General features: G+C 43.0%; 1 long non-coding RNA gene across 1 annotated transcript; it reads right to left on the minus strand.

The window, feature by feature from the left end:
• Positions 1-7,490: 7,490 nt before the first annotated feature.
• LOC311017220 lies at positions 7,491-11,460 on the minus strand. The gene is made up of 3 exons (XR_014597603.1): positions 11,103-11,460; positions 10,782-10,841; positions 7,491-7,665 (listed from the first exon to the last, which is right to left on the minus strand). It is a non-coding gene; the product is annotated as an uncharacterized lncRNA (long non-coding RNA).
• Positions 11,461-21,837: the final 10,377 nt, after the last annotated feature.

The following is a 21,837-nucleotide window of genomic DNA, read 5'->3' on the forward strand; positions in this document are numbered from 1 at the left end:
CCAGACTTCTGGAAAAAATGTCCAAAATGGTGCATTATGAAGAATAAAATGCATATTATGGAGCTTCATAGTCAAAGGTTTTATTTAATTAAAAAAAAGAACAAATATGTATCTTTATCTGGTATGAATCTCATTAGGATCATCAAGTGCCCACATGGTCATTTAGGGGTCCAAATATGGGGTTCCAAAAGAGTCACCTCTGCCCTAAAGGGTTTTTGGACCCCCATAAAACCCCCACCAGTGGTACCATACCCTTCAAATTCATTTTGGCAAGAGCAAAGTTCCCAAATATAACAAATCCTGTTTTGAATAAATATGATCATTAATCGTAGTGCTAGGGGCACGCAAAAAGTGAAGTCACACATGCCGTCAACATTTTTTCAGACTTTGGTGACCCACCTCTCACCCAAACAGTAAGGAATGTTGATCTGCCTGCAGAATTGTGTAGTACAAACTACAATTAACTAACAGACCAATTTTTTCAGCCTTCAATCACTATTAGAACAGAAGTTATGGAGCTCCAAAAATGAAATGAAATGCGAAATTCCAATGTGTCAAAAAGGGGTGTGGCACTTGAAATTCAAATGGACGCCACGGGCAAACCGTTTGAGATATTGACCTGAGGGATATTCCATCAAACTCGCTAAGCGCAAAGCCGGGCTAATTTCGATAAGCCTCGCTACCTTTAGCAAGAGTTTCATTCCATCAACGTGACTTGAGGCACTCTCCGCTAAGTAACCATGGGAATTTATCCGACCAAACTAGCCTGCTCGGGGCAGGCTAACCATCAGGCTTACTTTAGCGGGGGTTTCAGAGAAGTCCATCTGTCGGAAACAACTGTACCAGCAGAAGGTTCTGCCAAGCCTAGTCCTCGTGATTTCGTCATGTGAAAGACCAAAAATTACCAAAATTACATATATGAAGTACAAACGGACTATATCTTCATCAAGCATCTAAAAATACATGCTTGCGATTAAAAAAATATGAATAAATCGTTTATTTTGTTTAAGACCGACTGGCCATATGATTATTTAAAGCCCCCAGTTGGGTGAGTGGTGATGCACCTGCCCTCGAATGTGGGCATCGCAGGTTCACATCCCGAGGGGTATTCCACCAAACTCGCTAATTAAAGCGGCGCTTACCTGGTTAAGCCTGGTTAGAACTAACGCCAAATTCCACTTGCGGCTAAACCCATTCCATTAACCCATTCCATTAACGCATTTCAGCCGCGCCTTGTTGAGGCTAATTCAAGCCAGGTTAACGTTGTCGTGTTGTCGTGTCGTTCACGGGATATGAAGCCAGACCAGAACCGTGAATGTCGAATCATCGAGAAAATGGCAGAAAAGACAAGCGCAAAAAATATTGATGGAACTGTACGAGGAGTACAAACCCATCATAACCAAAAAAGGGAATACTGTAGTGATAAATAAAAATCTGCTTGGGCAAGAATTGCCGAGCGATTAAATATGGAAGTACCGTTAAGAGTAACATGTTCTAATATAACTCTGACTACGATTTCTAGAACGTGACGATAGCGTAGAGGTAATGCGCCGGCTTTGCATGCGGCCTGCCACGGTTCAATTCCTGTCTATGGAAGTTTGTGAAACTTCTTTCTTTGGCTGGAACTCTCTCTCTCTCTTTTTTTAGATAGGCCTAGTAAATGCATCGTCATTGACCAACTCATTTATCTCAACAATTTAATGAAAACATTCAATGAAGCTATTAATGAACTCACCGGAAAGGAATTTATGTGGCTGAAAATTGCATGCAGCAATGCCTTTGTCATTGGGATCTATAACATGCTATTAATAATAACATCTTTATGCCTATCATGTTTTTGCAAGTTATATTTGGGTTCTGGGGAAATTGTATGACATATTTATCATAGTTAAGGTAAAATGTTGGTCTAATTATCTGATCTAAAGACAATTATACAGGCAAAAAAAAAAAAAAAAACACACACATGAGATGTCTTCGCCGGGATGTGAACCTGGGATGCCCACATTCAAGGGCAGGTGCATCACCACTCACCCAACTGGGGGCTTTAGATGAAGATATGGCCAGTCGGTCTTAAACAAAATAAACGATTTATTCATATTTTTTTTAATTGCAAGCGTGTATTCTTAGACGCTTGATGAAAATATAGTCTGTTTGTACTTGATATATGTAATTTGGGTAATTTTTGGTCTTTCACGTGACGAAATCACGAGGACTAGGCTTGGTGGAACCTTCTGCTGGTACAGTTGTTTCCGACAGACGGACTTCTCTGAAACCCCCGCTAAAGTAAGCCTGATGGTTAGCCTGCCCCGGGGCAGGTTAGTTTGGTCGGATAAATTCCCATGGTTACTTAGCGGAGAGTGCCTCAAGTCACGTTGATGGAACGCAACTCTCGCTAAAGGTAGCGAGGCTTATCGAAATTAGCCCGGCTTTGCACTTAGCGAGTTTGATGGAATACCCCTCCGGCGAGGACATCTCATGTGTGTTTTTTTTTGTTTTTTTGCCTGTCTTTAGATCAGAGAATTAGACCAACATTTTACCTTAACTATAAACCTTACCTATAAATATGTCATACAATTTCCCGAGAACCCAAATATAACTTGCAAAAACATGATAGGCATAAAGATGTTATTATTAATAGCATGTTATAGATCCCAATGACAAAGGCATTGCTGCATGCAATTTCCAGCCACATAAATTCCTTTCAGGTGAGTTCATTAATAGATTCATTGAATGTGTTCATTGAATTGTTGAGATAAATGAGTTGGTCAATGTAGATGCATTTACTAGGCCTATCTAAAAAAAGACAGAAAGAGAGAGAGAGTTCCAGCCAAAGAAATAAGTTTCACAAACTTCCACAGTCAGGAGTTGAACCGTGGCCGGCCGCGTGAAAAGCCGGCGCGTTACCTCTACACTATCCTCACGTTCAAGAACTATTTGTCAGTGTTATATTAGAGCATGTTACTCTTAACGGTACTTCCGTTTTTAATCGCTCGGCAATTCTTGCCCAAGCAGCCTCGCGATTTTTATTTATCACTACAGTATTCCCTTTATTGGTTATGATGGGTTTGTACTCCTCATACAGTTCCATCAATAATTTTTGCTCTGGTCTTTTCTGCCATTTTCTCGATGATTCGACATTCACGATTCTGGTCTGGCTTCATATCCCGTGAATGTGCGTAACACACGACAACGTTAACCTGGCTTGAATTAGCCTCAACAAGGCGCGGCTGAAATGCGTTAATGGAATGGGTTTAGCCGCAAGTGGAAGTTGGCGTTAGTTCTAACCAGGCTTAACCAGGTAAGCGCCGCTTTAATTAGCAAGTTTGGTGGAATACCCCTCTGAAACTCCAGATTCCTTTGTTTGGTAACCTAAGGCATATTTTCACCGCTTTTCAGCAAAATCTGAGAGGTGTCATGTACATGGGTGGCTGACTTGGCATGGAATGACCCTTTACACCAGGTGTGTCAAACTGATCCAGTAAAGGGCCGCTGTGGCTGCAGGTTTTCATTCCAACCAAGCAAGAACACACCTGACTCGACTTATTCACCTACCTGATTTGCCTTCACACCTTGATTGGTTGGATCAGGTGTGTTCTTGCTTGGTTGGAATGAAAACCTGCAGCCACAGCGGCCCTTTACTGGATCAGTTTGACACACCTGCTTTACACCTTACTCACATGATACATTGCACCTGCCCAACCTAAGGGGTATTCCACCATCCATCCATCCATCCATTGTCTACCGCTTATCCTGTATTCAGGGTCGCGGGGGGGCTGGAGCCAATCCCAGCTGTCATTGGGCGAAGGCAGGGTACACCCTGGACAGGACGCCAGTCTATCACAGGGCCGACATGTAGAGACAAACAACCATTCACGCTCACATTCACACCTACGGGCAATTTAGAGTGATCAATTAACCTATCCCCATCCTGCATGTCTTTGGACTGTGGGAGGAAGCCGGAGAACCCGGAGAGAACCCACGCTTACACGGGGAGAACATGCAAACTCCACACAGAAGGAACCCGGGGCCGACCCGGGGATCGAACCCGGGACCCTCTTGCTGTGAGGCGACAGTGCTACCCACTACACCACCGTGCAGCCCGGTATTCCACCAAAATCGCTAATTAAAGCAGCGCTTACCTGGTTAAGCCTGGTTAGAACTAACGCCAACTTCCACGGCTAAACCCATTCCATTAACGCATTTCAGCCGTGCCTTGTTGAGGCGTAAGTACCGTTAAGAATAACATGTTCTAATATAATACTGACAAAAATGTCCTTACCTTAAGGCATATTTTAGCAAACACTATATTAAAATAAAAGTACACAATATGCTGTACCTTTAACATCATCCAGGGGCCTGTACTACGAAGCGAGTTCAACATACCCAGGGTATCTTTCAGAAATCCAGCTTAAGTAACCCTAACAAAGGCAATCGGAGATAAGCGGTCACAAGAAGCTGTTTATCAACTCGTTAACTCAACCCAGGGTTTACCTGTCCAGCTATGAGCGCGTGCACATGAAAGAGGCGGCGTGACTTCCGGCTTGGCGAAACAAGATGTAGGTCGCGTCGTCTTGAGCTCCTGCAGATTTATTTATTTTTTCAATTTCAAGGCACTTTTCTCACCCCCAGTACGGTCCAGCAGCTTAAGTGAACTTTTATTTACACATTTGGTTTATTTTCTACTACTTTTATGTCGCCTAAGGGGAAAAAAGGGAAGAACAGTATTACGCCTCACCTGCGGCCTGTTGCGCGCCCTCGGTCCCAGACCCCTCCTGAATCTCCTCCCCCGCGGAGTCTACCGCCGGAAACTATGGACGTAACCTCGCTCAGAAATGAGCTTTTGTCTGCTCTTCGTCTTGATGTCGCGGCAATGTTTAAAGCCGAGCTCCGGGAAGCCTTGGCTGAGACCCTCAGTTCAATTAAAACCGAGCTGCTAGCCTTTAAAACGGAGCTTTCCTCCAGTCTGTCCGCTGTCCGGCAGGACGTTGCTAGCTTGAAGAGCACCGTAGCTGAAGTCGAGCTGTCCCTCTCTACATGCACTGATGACATCGTGGCCCTCAGGGCTAAAGTGGAGCACTTGACACAGGAGGCGGCTAAGATGGAGTATAAGTGTGATGACTTGGAGTCCCGATCGCGCCGCCAGAACATCCGTATCATCGGTATCCCGGAGGACGACCCTAACGCGGCATCAGCGGCTAACGTTTCCAAGCTATTGATGGAGGCTTTCTCACTCGGGAAGGAGCCGCTGATAGACAGATCACACCGCGCTCTGGCGCCAAAGCCCGCACCGGGCAACAGCCCCCGCGCCATTGTCGCAAGGCTTTCCTGCACGACTTCGCATCACCTATGCAGGTGTACAGCGCGACTTCACTTCCCCAGAGGAGGCTAAGACATTTATTAAAACACTGAATAAATAGAGTCCCGTATCGTGCTGTCCTTTGCTCCAGTCCTCCTTTTCCAGTTCTGGTGAGTTGTAAAATGACTTTTTCCCTATAACTATTTTAAGCCTCCAGTTGTCACCTAATATTTTTGTTTATATTGGACGACTTTGTTATTTGTCCAACTCCACTTATGGACAATTAAGTACGTTTGGTGACTTTTCTAGCTGTACTGTTTATATTTTATTTTTATTTTTTATTTTTATATTTTTGTATCTGTTTGAAGTTGATAACAATAGCCTACTTAGGTTTGTGTGCCAATATGTTCTCCCTAAAAAAGAAATGTATATAAACCACATGCCACTACCCTTATTATTTTTATTGTATTCTTTTCCATCACAGAAACTGGTGGGTGGGTGTAAATGCATGTATAAACGTTTCCTAGATGTATAGTCTGTGGGAACATGCATATTTTTATTTCTTATTTTATTTTTGTACAATCTAATTTTCAGTTCTGCTGTACCAATGCACCATAGTTATTTCAAGTGCCTTATGTTTAATATTCAATGTTTAGAGTTAATGCTCTGCAGAGTTCTATCTGTTAGTTCTAGCTTATAAGTCGAAAGCTTCATTTTGAACATGGCTCCTGTCGGAGTCTGCACTGCTGCTCCCATCGTTTGGGGATGGGTTCAATTGATGTGCGGGGGGGGGGGTTGTGGTTGTTTCTGGTGTTATGTCTCTGTATCATTACTTGTGTTTTTCTTTTTTTTCTTTTTTTCTTTTTTTATTTTTTTTTATTTATTTTTTTTGCCCTGGGGGATCTCCTCTTTTCATCTACCTTCTCCATTCCTGATAAAATGCAACCTTTAGATGATTAATACAACTTGCCCAAACTCAGACAATGGATCCACTACTAGATTTTTAAGCTGGAATGTGAGAGGTCTGAATAGCCCCATCAAACGATCGAAAGTACTTTCTCATTTGAAGAGATTGAATGCCGACATAGTATTCTTACAAGAAACGTATTTACGTGATAGGGATCAAGTTAGACTTAAGAGTCCATGGGTCAGTGATGTCTTTCACTCAACTTTTGATTCGAAAGCTAGAGGGGTAGCTATTTTGGTTAATAAAAGGGTACATTTTACCGCTTCTAAGATCATAGCTGATAAGAATGGGAGATATATGATTGTTGCAGGCCTTATATACCAGAATCCGGTTTTATTAGTAAACATTTATGCTCCAAATTTTGATAACCCAGATTTTACAAATAGATTATTTGCCACCCTGCCTTTCCTAGACACCCATCTTTTAATTCTTGCTGGGGACCTGAACTGTGTTATGAATCCAACACTGGACCGCTCTAATCCACGTACTCTCAACCAATCTTCCATGTCTAAATCAATTTCTGATTTTATGCTCCAAAATGGGTTTGTAGACGCTTGGAGATTTCATAATCCCCAAACCATAGCATATTCTTTTTTCTCCCAAGTCCATCAATCCTATTCCCGCATTGATTATTTTTTTGTTGATGGTTCCCTGCTCTCCAAAGTGACCTCCTCCGAGTATCATTCAATTGTTATATCTGATCATGCTCCCCTTAGTCTCAATATACAGCTTTCGGGCCAACCCCGTTTCTCCTCACCCTGGAGATTTAACACTCTGCTTCTGTCTGATGATGCATTCAACACCTTTATATTGTCCTCAATTGATGACTTTATAACTATTAACAAAGATGACTCTGTCTCTTACTCATTAGTATGGGAGTCGCTCAAAGCCTATTTGCGTGGTCAAATGATTTCTTACTCAGCTCATCGCAATAAAACCCGTAAGGCTAGGCTAAATGAACTCCTAATTAAAATCCGGGATATTGATGGACAAAATGCTATTAACCCATCCCAGAGTTTAGTAAAACAGAGATATGATCTGCAGGCAGAGTTGGACCTCCTTACAACAAGCGACGCTGAGCGACTTTTAGTACGTTCTCGTGCTACTTATTATGAGCATGGTGATAAGCCGAGTAGGCTCCTATCTCATCAATTGAAACGTCAAACTACTTCCCGATTAATTCCACAAATTAAAGATTCCTCTGGCGCACTTGTCTCTGATCCAGGGGCGGATCTAGGATTATGGGAGATCCGAGGCTTAGCCCAGAGGGAGAAAAGATGTATGCACAAAGTTCTTTTTTTAACTTAATTTTTTATTGCTAATTCAGAAAACACATTACATACATACTTTATCTAGACAAAGGTGCTGTCCTGAAGGATCCACGAATAGTGTGTTGCATCCGCTGAAAAAAGAAAAGAAAAAGGTGTTAAAACTGATCATAAGCATTACATTAAAATCTTGCAGTGCATGTAATCCTGATTGACATCTCATAAACTTCAGAACTGAAAAACAAACAAACAAGAAGTTTGTTTTATTATCTTACATTAATGCTGCCTGGCACCTCTGCTGTCTTGCTCTGTTCTTCACTCCTCTCTTCTAAACTCCTTTTTGCTTCTCTGTCCACTCCTTTCCTTTCCAGCATTAGTTTGATATCTTCAATATGACTTTGTCTGCTCTAAACAGTTTCATCTCTTGTGTTGAATAGTCATTTTTGCTTCTCTGTCCACTCCTTTCCTTTCCAGCATTTGTTTGATATCTTCAGTTTGACTCTGTCTATCTGTCTATCTCTTGTGTTATGTGTTCTCAGTTTCTCTTCAAGAAAGAGAAACTGAGAACACATAACACAAGAGATGAAACTGAGTTTAGAGCAGAGTCTTGTACTGAAGATATCAAACTAATGCTGGAAAGGAAAGGAGTGGACAGTGAAGCAAAAATGACTATTCAACACAAGAGATGGAAGAAAAGGAGAAGGACGAGGAGTAGTTTGATATCTTCAATATGACTCTGCTCTAAACTCAGTTTCATTTCTTGTGTTCATAAGTCATTTTCTCCTTTGTGCTTCACTATCCACTATCCTACCCCCCAACCCCTCTGTCCCAACTAAAGCTTTTTTTCTACTTTTCTTGTGGTGGTGGTGGCAAAATGAGGCTGTGCCGACGTGGTTTCAATTGGGCAAATCTGTCAATAACATTGTCTGGGGTTATGGCATCCAGGTTGTCCTTTTCGATGGATATGATAGCAAGGTCATTAAGCCTGTCTTGGCCCATAGTGCTCCTTAGCCATGTGTGCAAACGACGTAATGCACTGAAGGACCGTTCACAGCTACAGCTGCTTACAGGAATTGTCAGAGCCACTTGGAGGACAGCTTTCAGGGTTGGAAACATGTCCTCATCAAGCATGTGGAACACAGTGGCTATGTCAGGGTCTTTCTCTTTCACACTGGAGACTTGTTTCCCTTTCTCCTTCTCAAGCTTCCTCTTGATGAAATTTGTAGCTACCATAAGCTCCTCTGACTTCAGTGGGATCTTGTAATGGGTAGCAAGGTTTTGGAGGGCATCTTTAGAGAGAAAGGTCGGAGAAGTTGGGTTGCAGGCTTGAATGCCTGACATGAGCTCTTCCCCTACATCTGAAAAACGGTGATTAAGCTCCTGCAACATCCTGTCAAGACATGGATAAAAAAGATGATGCTTGAAATCACCTGAGGTGGTCGGATTAGAAGTTGCCCCACAGGCTGACTCCACCACGAAATCATCCAGCCGTTTCTGTTTGTGCCGGGAACCAGCAGGGAGCTGGATGTCGTTTTGCTCACATAAAGTCACGGCACTCTTAAACATGTCTTCAGCCCCAGAGTCCGTGCGGAGATCTGCCAAGGTTTCAGTTATTGCCGTCTTATACTGAGCTGCTTTGCCCAAGTCCACATTTTCTCCCTGCAGGTAACGATGGAGCCCTTCAGTTATCCCTAGGACTTTGGAAAACACCACTAGCATGTAGATGGTCTTCAGTTTGCAGAGCTTTGACAGGATTCCCTGGGCCATGGCTGTCTTCATGGTTTGGAGACATGTAAGAATTGCAGTGAGGTTGCTCATGACAGCTTTGACAGACCTCACCTGGCTTGCCCATCTAGTTGTGGAGAGCTGCACAAGTTCAGATGTCTTCAGTCCAAGTTGGTTTTGGACTTCTGTGAACTTGTTGTGGTTGACAAGGGAGTTGCTGAAGAATGTGTAAAGATTTTCAAGTAGGTCAAAGCATGCTGCAGCTTCTGGTATGGCTCTACATGAGTGGGACAGAACCAGGTTCAGCTCATGTGCATAACAGTGCACATAAACTGCTTCTGGGTGTCGCTCTCTGAAGCCTGGACCCCTCCCACTGCTCCACTCATTACTGCTGCTCCATCGTACGTTTGAGCAACGCACATGAGGCCCTCTAAGTTGTGGGAATGAAGCACCGCCTCTATACCATCTGCAATGGATTTTGCATCAAACTTGTCCAGCTTGTATAGACCAAGAAAAGCCTCCCTTGGGGTACCCTCTTCAGTGACAAAACGGACACATACTCCCAGCTGCTGTGTGTGGCCATCTCGGGCAACATCTGCCATCACAGAATACATTTTGGAGGATGTAACTTGCTTGGTGACATGTATAGTTATTTCTTGTGCAATGCTGGATATCATTTCATTTTGTGATGAATGTGAAAGGTATGTAGTATTTTTTTGTGGTACATATTTTTGCAGAAATGGGTCAAATTGTGTAAGAAGCTTCATGCATTCGAGGAAATTGCCTGAGTTAGGGCTGTCTTCTTGTTCGTTATGGCCACGGAATGCGATGCCTTGTTTTCCCAGAAAAGTAGTGACAGCTACAATGCGCTGGAGGTAGCAGCGTCTGTCTAATATATCCTCTGCATTTGCAGTATGGAGCTGCTCGACCACATCCCCGTAGGTTTGTGTGTCCTTATAACTCTGCCAGCAGCCTATACTCATCTTGTGGAGCTCAGATTTCTCGTGTTCACGGAATGAATTCAGAGCTCTTTTTCAGTTAGAAAATCCAGAGCTTCGGATTAGAGCATCCTTGTTGGTACGGACATGCTGCCTTCCAAATTGATGACAAGGGAAACAAAATGCAGAGTCTCTGGAGACAGAGTACTCCAGCCAACAAAATTCCTCAAACCAGCTCTTGTTAAATGCCCTCTGCTGGATACCAAATTGGCTGAACGGGTACTGGGAGAGGGGCACCTGCTTTGGGCCACTTTCTTTTGTCCCTAAATCAATAGGAGGCAGTACACCTGCTCTCTCTTGTTGCTGTGCTGTCCCTTGCTGCTCATCCCTGCATGTAGCTGACTTATCTGCGTAAAACAAAACAAAAATCCCTTTCACATGTCAAATTACAGTGAAAGGGACAAATTTAGCTAACCTCTAACTCACCACTAATTTCTTGAAATGGTTTTCACTTTTCATAGAGAGCAGCACTAGTCTAGAACCATTAAAATAGAAATACATAGAAGAACATTATTTATTTTACAAACCTGAAACAGCATCTGGAGGACTGGCTGATGCTGATGCAGCTGAAGTGGATGGCAGCTGATCTGAATGGCAAAATACACACACACGCACGCACACACGCGCGCGCACACACACGCACACACACGCACACACACACACAGTCAGTGACTCATGTGGTTATATTTTATCCACTTTACCCTTCAATTTAGATTTTTATCATGTAGCGTTTATGTTGTTGTATTCACTTTAATTGCGTGTGCTAACAGTTATGCTAACATAGTCATAGCAGTATCTTTTATCAGTAAAGTGTCACACACCGAGTGTTAATCTAAAAATTCACAGACCTGAAACATCTGTTCCGGCGTTGGCATTGCTGGTGGGTCGTTGCGCCGCCGCTGAGAAAAATTTCCTAATATCCATTATCTTCTACGTCCATCTGACAGATCGCGGACTCGGAATCAACACAGGAAACAGAATCAGGGAGGACACACTTCTTCTCGGCAGGGCAGGCTATGAACGCAGGTTACTTTCCCGCTGCTGCTGCCTCTCTGTTAGACTCCGGTACTGCAGGAAGGCTACACTTCAGGGGAGGGAGACTGACCGCAGTGCACGTTAAGCTTTTTCCCCCGACTGTAAACATTCGGGGCTTTGGCAAAAACATCCGGGGCTTGAGCCCAAATAGCCACCTCCTAACCCCGCCCCTGCTCTGATCCCACTTCTATAAATGACATCTTTAGGGATTTCTATTTCTCCCTTTATGAATCAGAATCATCATCAGACACGACAGAAATGACTTCTTTCCTCCAGAATCTTGATATCCCCAAAGTTGATCCCATTACTGCTAATGAGCTTGATGTACCTTTAAATGTGGAAGAAATTAAATCCTCTATCAAAGCCATGCAAAACAATAAATCACCCGGCCCCGATGGATTCCCAGTTTAATTTTTTAAGAAATTTATTAATAAGCTGGCTCCTCTCCTCAACTCTGTTTTTAACGAGTCCCTAGAACGTGGTTCATACCCCCCACTTTAACCCAAGCGTCCATATCCCTTCTTTTGAAGAAAGGAAAAGACCCTGTTTCTTGTGCCTCGTACAGGCCTCTGTCACTTCTTGATGTTGATGTTAAGATTTTAGCTAAAACCTTAGCAACTCGTCTTGAAAAGATTCTTCCTGTCATCATATCGGAGGAACAGAATGGCTTCATCAAAGGGCGCCAGCTGTTTTTCAATGTCCGAACACTTTTAAATGTAATTTTCTCTGGTCATTCCGCCTCAACGCCCGAAGTTGTTATTTCGCTCGATGCTGAGAAAGCATTTGATCGGGTAGAATGGCGATATCTTTTTGAAGTTCTACAACAGTTTGTCCTGGGGAACAGGTTTATTTATTGGATTCGACTTCTGTATACCAACCCTCAAGCAAGTGTCCACACAAATAATTCCCGTTCTAAATATTTCACATTATCACGTGGTACTAGACAGGGCTGTCCCCTCTGCCCCTTACTTTTCGCTTTGGCCATAGAGCCCCTCTCCATTGCTTTAAGATCTCTCCCCCACTTTCACGGCATTCCTCGTTCTGGCATTGACTTAAAATTGTCTCTCTATGCTGACGACCTTCTTTTGTATATATCGGACCCCCTGACTACTATTCCGCCAATTTTATCATTACTGGAGAGATTTGGCTCTTTCTCAGGTTATAAAGTTAATCTACTTAAAAGTGAATGCTATCCTATAAACACCCTAGCTTTACAACTCCAACAGTCCGATATTCCTTTTAAGCTCAGCCCCTCGGGGTTTAAATATTTAGGGATTAATGTGACCCGCACCTTGCCTTCTCTCTATTTTGCCAATTATGTCCCTTTGGTTACCCAGTTTGGACTAGATTTCAAGCGGTGGAATTCTCTTCCTCTGTCATTGATAGGTAGGATTAATGTGGTAAAAATGAATGTCTTGCCAAGATTTCTTTTTCTTTTTCAGTGCACTCCTTTATTTTTGCCTAAAAAGTTTTTTAAGTCATTGGATGAGACTATTACTTCCTTCTTGTGGGGAGGTAAGACTCCCAGGGTAAAAAAGTCTCTACTGCAAAAATTCACATCTGACGGTGGTCTTGCCTTACCAAATTTTCTTCTATGTTATTGGTCAGCGCAAATACATAAATTAACTTATTGGCTTCAATCTCCCGATCTATTATGGTGTAAGCTTGAGACCCAGTCGTGTTTCTCCTCTACACTACCGGCTTTACTCACATCTGCATTGCCCATTAATCCTTCTAGTTTCACTAAGAATCCTATTGTGCTATCTACACTGAGGATTTGGTTCCAATTTAGGCGCCATTTTAAGTTTTCTTCTGCATCCACTCTGATGCCCATAGTGAACAATCATCTATTTCCCCCATCTGTTGGGAATATCTCCTACATCTTATGGCAAAACCGAGGCATTAAAGTTTTTAGAGACCTTTATAAAGACGGCACTTTTGCTACTTTTTCAGACTTGTCTAAAGATTTTAATTTACCTACATCCCATTTATTTATGTACTTTCAAATTAGGCATTGTGCCTCTTCTCTTTTTTCATGTTATCCTTTGCTCTCTATTAACCAGCCATGGGAAGACCTTTTGACCTTAAAACCCCAACAGAAATCACTAATATCTAAGATTTATGACAAACTCATGGCTCTGGAAAATGATTCAGCTGTCAAAAGCAAAAGTGCTTGGGAGAGTGAACTTGGGATAAATCTGACAGATCAATGGTGGGATAAAGCTGTGCATAGTATACGCTCATCTTCTCCTTGTGCCAGGCTGCAGTTTATTCAGTTTAAAGTGTTACATAGAGTCCATTTCACCAAAGCTAGACTGTCTAAAATGTATCCAAATGTTTTGGACCAATGTGACCGATGCCATGCCTCCTCATGTAACTTTAGTCATATGTTTTTTTACTGTCCCAGATTACTTAAATTTTGGACTGACTTTTTTGTGATTTTGTCGGGGGTTCTTGGGGTTCAAATAAGGACAGACTATATTTGGGACCCCAACAGAACGGCTCCGTGTTGGCTCTTTGCAATCGGAGGTGCTAGCCTTCACTTCCCTTCTGGCACGACGCCGAATCTTGCTAATGTGGAAGTCTCCCAATCCCCCATCCATATCGGTCTGGCTCAAGGACGTTATGTTCTTTATTAGATTAGAAAAAATAACCCTGTCGGTAAAAGGCTGCTCCACTAAATTTACAAAAAAATGGAATTCTTTTATATCTTACTTTAACTCATTATCAGCCCTGCCCCAGGACTAATCCCCCTGCCCCCCTTTCTTTTTTTTCCTTTTTTTTAATATATATATATTTATTATTATTATTATTATTTTTTTCTCTCTCTCTCTCATTACTTTCTTTGAACTATTTATTTTGTGTTATAAGTTTGATATTTTGATATTTGTATAATCTATGCTTATTTTCATTGTTAAAATTTGCAATGTATACTCATGACGAGACAATTGTTCCTTGTGGGTGTTTTTGTTGTGTTTATAAAAAGAAAAAACACAATAAAAATATGAAGAAAAAAAAGAAGAAAGAGGCGACGTTTGCAGCATTTGACCAATCACATACATGGATCAGTCTACGGCAGCGGAGCGGTGTATTTCACGTACGAGGAGCGAACCATAATCTTACAGAAATACGAAAAAGTTAAACATATAATGCAGGCAAAAGGCAACAGTTTCATCTGCCAAATGCAGGAAGGACAGCTGGCAAAAACTCGCCGACTGTGTGAATGCGGAAGTCGTATTAATAGTATTAGTAGTACTATAATATGACTGCCCCATCATAAGGGCACTAGTATATCTGACTGATTTGAGTACAACAGTAACTTTGCTGATAGCTCAGTGGTAGAGTTACCACCCCATGTTACGAGGCTCCTTGCAGCGGCCCCGGTTCGAATCAGCCCTGCGGCCGTCTTTAAATAATTTCGTCACTCTTTCTTTAGTCCCTTTAACTCTTATGATGTCCTTCAGCAATAAAAGGCCGAACACATAACTTTAAAATAATGAATTTGTTGCTTGGATGTATTCTTATAACGTGGTTTATGACAATATTAGCCTCATTCTTTCAGCTGCAATCCCGGCGGTTTAAAACGGATTTGGGAGCAAATCAAATAAATATAAAAACATAATTCAAAGTGGTAAGTAGGCTGTACGCTGACAAAGAAAAATCTTTCCCTCCGATGAGAATCTGTATCTCTCATAAAAAACATTGTCAGGGACAGAAAAAGGGTTTTGCCGGTCTCTGTACACTCTATAGTTCTCCTACGAGACCCTCTCACGATCCACCAAGCTTCTTTTTTTTTTCTTATCCGCGCACCAAGACAGCTGATTGGTCAGTCGGCGGTGTGTTTCTCCACGTTGATCTCTTATCAGGAACATAACCTGCTCCGGAGCAGGTTAGCTCCACAGCGTAAGTTACCATGGCGATCTACCCCGGTAAGAAGTGAACCAGCGTCGTAGGACGGAAAACCCAGAGTTAACGCTTAAGTTACCTCGCTAAGCACAAATCCTGCTTCGTAGTACAGGCCCCAGGTTTCACCAGGCCGGTGACCTGCTTAATGCTGTGATGACACCTTGTTCATAAAGTCTGCTCAACTATGCACCATTGCCATAGAGCAGGGATGCCAGGGTTACGGCCCACGGGCCGGACCCGGCCCGACTGTACGTCACATCCGGCCCGCGGGCCGGACCCGGCCCGACTGTACGTCACTTCCGGCCCGCGGGAGATAAGGGGAGAATATTTTTTTTTATTATTATTATTATTTTATCTATTTTTTTTTTTTTTTTTAAATATATACCATAAATCCTCTAATACTGACCTGTATTCTATTACCGGCCAGTCACATTGGCCGGGGCAAGTGTCGACAGGCAGCGTTATTTCCACCCTTCCCATTCATTGTCAGGTTCGCGTCGCAAAGACTTTGGCTGAGGCTATATTAAAGGATTTACGGTTTGCCCTGCAATGCATACGACTCACAGCGAGTGTGGAGAGACGGTGCGCCGCTGCCTCCCGCAAGCTCTCGAAAATCTTTTAAACTGAATGTTGTCCATGTAAAATCAAGACAGATTCAGCAACTGCATAGCTTATTTCTCGCATAAAATGTTTTCAGAAACACGTTTCGGTGAACTATTGTCGTAAAATAAGAGAGAGTTTCCAAACGAGCCGCCATGTTGGTCGGTTTGAAATCCGGGAGCAGACAGGACAGCTGTGAAAGCGATCGTCCAATCAGGTGCAGCCATGAAGTGTGCACGTGATTGTATGAAGGAGAGCGCCTGTCAATCATTCTCCTTTGTAATGTAAATCATTTAGGCCTCATTGTGAGGCTATTTTGGTGCTAATGCAATTTCTTTTTGATGTGTAGGCCTTCATGAATAATTTCAAATAGCCTACCCTATCCATGAGTTGAGTCGATGTTTGGCCTTTTCAGTCCGAAAGTGTAATCCGGCCCCCTGAGGTCTCACTTGAAAAATCTGGCCCTCTGTCCAATTTCACCCTGGCATCCCTGCCATAGAGTGACGAGATGAAATAACGGTGTGCCTTTACGGCGGCCACTCTGACCAAACTCGAACTGGGCTCTATAGGAACACATGCACATGATTTAATAACATTTTTTTGTGCGCTCTTAAGTTACACTTAGTGTAGATATAGAATACAAAACCTACCGCAAACAATATCCTGCCGTCTGCCACGCTGCTGCTGCTAACGCTTCCACGTCGCGCCGGTAGTAAAAGGGAGATAATGTACCCAGCTTCCGTCCCCTAAATAACCTCCGGAAGAAGAGCACTTGAGCGCTACGTTGGTTCCGACATAGTCAGACCTCCCCACTACACTAGCAAAACAACTAAAGAAAATCCCCTATTTACAAAAATGGAGGAGAATAATACAGCAATCAGGGAGCTTACAGGCCAAGTAGCATCACTGGTACAAACTGTCCAGCGTGAGAGACAAACGGGTGATAATAAGCAAGCCAACCTACCTGTTAACGCTCCTAGGAGACCAAAAAGACAGTGTGTAGCATGTCAGCAGGACAACAAAAACGGCAACCATTGTTTCAAATGCAGTAGTGACACACATTGGGCAAAAGGGTGTAGAGTGGGGGAGGGACAAAAACTGGTGGGAAACTGGCAGAGGTTGTGACTGGGGGACACACCACAACCTCAATAACAATGTCCCGAAAAGACCAAAACTCAAAGCTAAACCCAGTAAAAGGCAGAACTGCCCACTCCTCAACCTGTTACACCTGTTACATCCCACTTTTTCAGCGGGAGTAGGGTCTAGTTGTGTTGTCTCTTTTCTTTTCTCTTTCCCCAGGTCCAGGTGGAAAAGCCGGTGTGTGACTCCCTGCCTTGCAGTTCTGCCCTGCCTCAGCTCCGCCCACACTAAGTGGGGAACCAATCCCGGGTCGGAGCTGGGTTTAAAAGGCCTGCTGTGGGGAGAGCAGCGTCTCTCACTCTTGCTCCATACTTTGCACCTGAACCAGCTTGCTTGTTAAAATTGCTCATTTTGTTTCAGAGGGTTTCGTGGTTAAAGGAAAACACCACCGCATTTCCATACTGAACTATGTTCTGCTCTGATCTTAGACGAGGTGATACATACCTCCCTCTCCTCTGTGCGTGCACCAGTGTTGGGTGTAACGCGTTACTTTGTAACGCGTTACTGTAATCAGATTACTTTTTCAAGTAACTAGTAGTGTAAGGCATTACTCTACTGAAAATAGTAATAATATTACAATTTTCCGGGCTCGTTACTTGCGTTACATTTGTGGGCACAAGTGGGCCGAGTTCGGCCGTGTTCAGCAGTCTGTTTCCCGGCTGGTTTGCGTGCTGCGCGTGTGTGCGTTTCGCGTTCGACCGAGAGTCCGCCTGTGTGGACTCGCGTGGGGCTGGGCTGGCCGCTGTTTGACCGATGTCCGAGGGCTTTTCACCATGGTCTGGTGGCATCAGGGCCGCGAGTTCGGCTGGGTTCTTGTGTCTATTTAACGTCCGGATTCCCCGCAACGCGTCCGAGGGTCTACGGGTCTTTGGCGGAGCCGAAGCCCGGCTTCGCGGAGGTCAATTGTGTCTTTGCGCGGACCTGGAGCGGCCGGAGCTGGACTGAGCTGCACGGACTTTTCGCCCGGGTCTGAGGGCACGGGTCCCGACATTCCGGCCCGGTTCGATTGCCTGTATAGGGGCAGGATACTAGTTAAAAAAGTAACTAGTAATATAACTAGTTACTTTCTCCAGGGAGTAATATAGTAGTGTAAGGCATTACTATTTTTGAGAGTAATATGTAATCTGTAATATATTACTTTTTAAAGTAACTAGCCCCAACACTGGCGTGCACTAAATGGCTCTTGAGCGCACTCCGCGCAGCGCTAATTTGCTAGCATGTAGCTTGTCCTTAGGATCCAAAGGGGGGTGAAGTTAGAAGCGACCAAGCACTTCCACGTTGTCCCTATTTAAATACGGTTACGTGAGTAGTTACACGACCCAAGTTTGGTTACACAAAATGAAACATGCCAATTTTTCTAAGCGGATAACAAGGATAACTATATAGTATGGCGGAATAACAACTGGAAGCACTTCGACGTCGGCGCAGTAATATCATCACTCAAAACATGACGGGACTATATACCTTCTCCTTGTTTTCACAACCCTGTACGATCCACGTTATAACCATGATGTTTGATTGTTCACAAACTATCTTACTACAACCTGATGCTTCCTCAACTGTGCACAAACTACTACAGGTAGTGCAGGCGACGGCGTGCAGGTCACATAGGTTCTATTGACGGAAGTAAGAGGGGGAGCGGAGTGATGATATTACTGCGCCGACGTCGAAGTGCTTCCAGTTGTTATTCCGCCATACTATATAGTTACCCTTGTTATCCGCTTAGAAAAATTGGCATGTTTCATTTTGTGTAACCAAACTTGGGTCGTGTAACTACTCACGTAACCGTATTTAAATAGGGACAACGTGGAAGTGCTTGGTCGCTTCTAACTTCACCCCCCTTTGGATCCTAAGGACAAGCTACATACTAGCAAATTAGCGCTGCGTGGAGTGCGCTCAAGAGCCATTTAGTGCACGCACAGAGGAGAGGGAGGTATGTATCACCTCGTCTAAGATCAGAGCAGAACATAGTTCAGTATGGAAATGCGGTGGTGTTTTCCTTTAAGGGAGGTTGGCCGAGGTAAGACCGGGGTACCCTATACATTACCTCACTCACGTAGTTTGGTTCTGTTAGATTCATTAGGTTATGGGTTGGTGTATGGTTTTTGGCAGCCATTTTGTTAGAGCAGTTAGTTAGGCCTTGGGTGCAGTCAAATAGTCAAAAAATAAGGTCCTAACTCCTAGTCCTAACTCCTATTCCTTGACCTCTGGGGAAAACGTCACGGGGTTAAGGAAAGGCGATAGGAGAACTCAAAAGGACTTGGGAATAGTCTACCGCGGTGCTCAGAGAATCCGACCGGACTTTCACTAAGCTACGTCATTATAACGCGGCCGCTGATGATTGACAGCTGATGATCGGCACCGGCGATTGAGGTGCGTCTGCGCTGGAGAAACTACAATAATGGACTACAAAAAGCGCATCGTCCACTTCTCCACATGTTGGTTTTATCAACAGCTGGTTCACTGACCGGCTAAGGTCCAGCAGCTCCTCCTTTCTGTTTGACCGTTGTTTTATTTACTTTTCATTTGTGGTTTTAGTTTCGTTTTTGTCAAACATTTGTAACATGATTGAAATAAATAAAAAAAAAACATTCAATTATTATCACTGTCCACACATTTATCATCACTATTCCAATTACTATATGTCTGCATGAAAGTCATTGTTAAATATGTAAATGCACGTATCGTTTTTCATTAACGGCCGAGGTGTGCGGCACTTTAAATGTTGCTCTCGCAAAGAATTGTGGGTCGGCGTAATCTCCTTTCCTATCGCATAGGAAGGTCCGTTGTATCCTATGCTAAAGGAGCTCTGAAAGGAAGCATTGGAGCTCCTTTCCTATGCATTTAGAGAATTCGAACAGCTCTTATCATGGCGGCCACTTGTTTACTTCTGGGTCACTTCTTCAGTCAGGAACCTTCCTAAGCAAAAAAGACTATTCGACTGCACCCCTAGTGTTCTTTTCTTTTCCTCCCACAGGTAGAGGTAGTCAGGCCCAGTTTTGTTCTATTCATTTTATTTCTTTGGCACAACCCCACAGCCCTCCTTCCCTCATCCACCTGTACATTTGTTTGCTCCTTTTGTTTGTCAATAAACCCTCATCATTTTGTCCACTTAATTTGCGTTTGTTCTCATCATTGGTTGTTGAGTTACGGTTTCCACCAGAAGACGTAACACACCTTTAAAGTTAAATGAAAAAAGAAGAAAGACCAATCCCCTCATTCAGATAACGGTACAAAATACAAACGAGTAGCACAGCTGGTAGGCCGAAAGTGCAAAATGAATAAGGTTAAGACTTTAGGTCTGTGGGACACAGGGGCACTACTAGTGAGGCATGAGCTCATGAGTGAGGCATGGAAGTCCCAAAACTTACCTGATGTAAAAAACCATCCAATCAGTGACTTGTTAAATGGTGAGGAAATTCTGGATTTAAGAACAGCCAATGGCTCAAAGATTCCCTTTCAGGGCTAGGTTGAGGTTCAATCTGTGTGACCCAAAAGGTGAAACATCAGAGTCTGATGAGGTAATAGTTCTGGTGCTAGTGAACAGGGACTTAGTACAAAGACCAATAATAGGGTTCAACGGAAATAATGAGAGATAAGAAAGGCCAGGTGCAGCCCAGTGAAAAAGTAGCTCTACTCAGTCACTAAGACTAGGTTCAGGAAAGGCAGAGGCACTACTAAATCTGATTCAGGAAGCTACCAATGACAATGCTACTTACCCAGTCAGGATGCACGTCCATTGTAGTTCCAGGAGGACAAGTCTAGTGTATTAGCTGCCCTGTAAAAACAGATCTCAAAGTAAAAACAGAAATGCTCTTTGAACCTGAAGATAATCTTTCTTTAGAGGAGGGATTGGATGAGCCACAATTTTTTGCCGACTTGGAGGTAAAATTGCAACAGGCAGGAGATTATAATGGTATCATCGGTGGAGATTTTAATTTGGTTATGGATCCCATCCTTGATTGTAGTGGTAATAACCCAATTAGGATGTCCAGGGCTTCACTGGCAGTGAGGCGTATGGCTGAGTCTTTAGGTTATATAGATGTGTGGAGGATTTTAAATCCGAAAGGAAGGGATTATACCTTTTTTTCACCTCCACACTCAACATTTTCCCGAATAGACTTATTTCTAATTTCTTAAAGTTTTTTGCGATCAGTAAATTCCTGTTCTATTGCTAGCATTTTAGTTTCGGACCATGCTCTAGTTAACTTGGAAGTGCTTCCTTTTAGTGACAGGATTAGGATGCCCAGGTGGAGATTTAATTCCTCTCTTTTGCAAGAATCTGAGTTTAAGGAGGCACTAAGAAACCAAATTAAAGAATATGTTGAGTTGAATGTACCAACAGCGCCCTCTGCAGGGATTGCCTGGGAAGCCCTGAAAGCGGTACTGAGAGGCTTTGTTATTCAGCAGGCTTCATATAAGAAAAAAATGAGGTCTGCAAAACAGGCTGAAATTGAAAACAAAATTAAGAAGATTGAGAGTAAGTTTAAAAAGAATTGTAATTATGAGGATCTTCGGGCTCTAACACAACTTCAATATGATTATAACTGTATACTTTCACAAAAGTTTTTTTTGGAGTTTTCGCTATTCAGAATGAGACAAAAATATTATGAGTCAGGGCATAAAGCAGGGAAATTATTAGCTAATTGTATAAAACAGAAAGAATTATCATCTATTATTTCGGCCATTAGATCAGAGGAGGGGGAACTAAAAGCAAAATCTCTAGATATTAATAATATGTTTAGAGAGTACTACAGTGCGTTGAAAAAGTATTCATACCCCTTGAACTTTTTCACATTTTGTCACTCTACAACCACAAACTTAAATGTATTTTATTGAGATTTTATGTGATAGACCAACACAAAGTAACACATAATTGTGAAGTGGAACGAAAATGATACA

Source organism: Eutrigla gurnardus (genome assembly GCF_963514095.1).
Source record: "Eutrigla gurnardus genome assembly, chromosome: 8".
Classification (NCBI taxonomy): Eukaryota; Metazoa; Chordata; class Actinopteri; order Perciformes; family Triglidae; genus Eutrigla; species Eutrigla gurnardus.